Source organism: Rousettus aegyptiacus, unplaced genomic scaffold, assembly GCF_014176215.1.
Source record: "Rousettus aegyptiacus isolate mRouAeg1 unplaced genomic scaffold, mRouAeg1.p scaffold_m13_p_8, whole genome shotgun sequence".
Classification (NCBI taxonomy): Eukaryota; Metazoa; Chordata; class Mammalia; order Chiroptera; family Pteropodidae; genus Rousettus; species Rousettus aegyptiacus.
The window spans coordinates 13,757,478-13,758,622 of NW_023416311.1; the positions used below are offsets into that span (position 1 = coordinate 13,757,478).

General features: G+C 38.6%; 1 pseudogene; it reads right to left on the reverse strand.

Moving 5' to 3' along the window:
* Positions 1-264: 264 nt before the first annotated feature.
* LOC107521674 lies at positions 265-728 on the reverse strand (annotated as a pseudogene).
* Between the last annotated feature and the right edge of the window lie 417 nt (positions 729-1,145).

Genomic DNA, 1,145 nt, shown 5'->3' on the forward strand with positions numbered 1-1,145 from the left:
TACTAGGCAAAGAATTTTATTAACCTTTGTTTCAAAGTTTATTGCCAGGTTTCTTCACCTTAATTAGCTACAAAGAATGATTTATATATAATCAAAAACTGAGTGTCCAAGAGCTGTAGTGTCCAAGGGCTTGGGCTTAAAAAATTTTAGAGAGATCAAGATTTTATCAAATTCACAAACAAAATTTTAAAAAGCTGTCGTAATATAAAATGGTAGCTCACAGTAATTTCTTCAAGTTTTATCTGCTTCGGAAGTTAATTCAATTCAGTTTGCTTCATTCTTGGAAGCCTCATCAAAATTCTCCACAAGATCTGGAAATTCGTCATCGTCATCCTCTCTGGTAGCAAGTGGTGCTTGTCCATCCACAGATTGGGTAGAGCTTTAGCCAGTCTCTTTAAACTAGTCAAACTGTCTGTACCAAGCTGGTTTAAGATGCTGGTAGGACTCTGTCCGCTGCTTTGTCTCAACACTACCTGCAGTGGTGAAAATGTTTGCTGCCAGAGACGCCTGAACTTTAGGATTGTTAAAGTGGATTTCTGTTCCTTCGTTTGTGAACATATTCACCTCTTCAATACCAGAGATATTGTTTACCCTTAACTTCTTTAAGGAGAACTGAAGTTGTTTTTATCATCTGCTGTAGCTGTTCTGTGAACCACCTTTCTGTGAACAGTTCCTTTCCCACAAAGGCACACCTGTGTCTGCAGTTTGGTGAGTTTATCCCGGTTCATGGTAGTTTCTTTCATCTTGTTGGAGAGGGAATGGGTCCACACGAGGGACTAGGATTGGTGCTCAGGGGGTCTTGGGCAGACCGACTGAGAATAAGCACACACACACACAGGGACGCAAGATGGTAACTAGAGCACAAACCACTTTGTTACATTAATTCCTTTTTTAAAAGAGTTTTCTCAAGACTATCATGTTCAAAACAAGTTTCACATAAACATGTTTATGACCTTTTGTAAGAACAAGGTGTTTGCAATTTAACAAAGTCAGGCGAAAACACACTATAAAAGAAGTTTACTTTTGGAGGATAAACGAGACATCCCTCACAAATTCCTATACCACACACAGAACATAGAACTTCCATTTTACTAATTCTCTTTTTAGCTGTGTTAAATTTCCTGTTCGACCCTTCCACTGAGTTT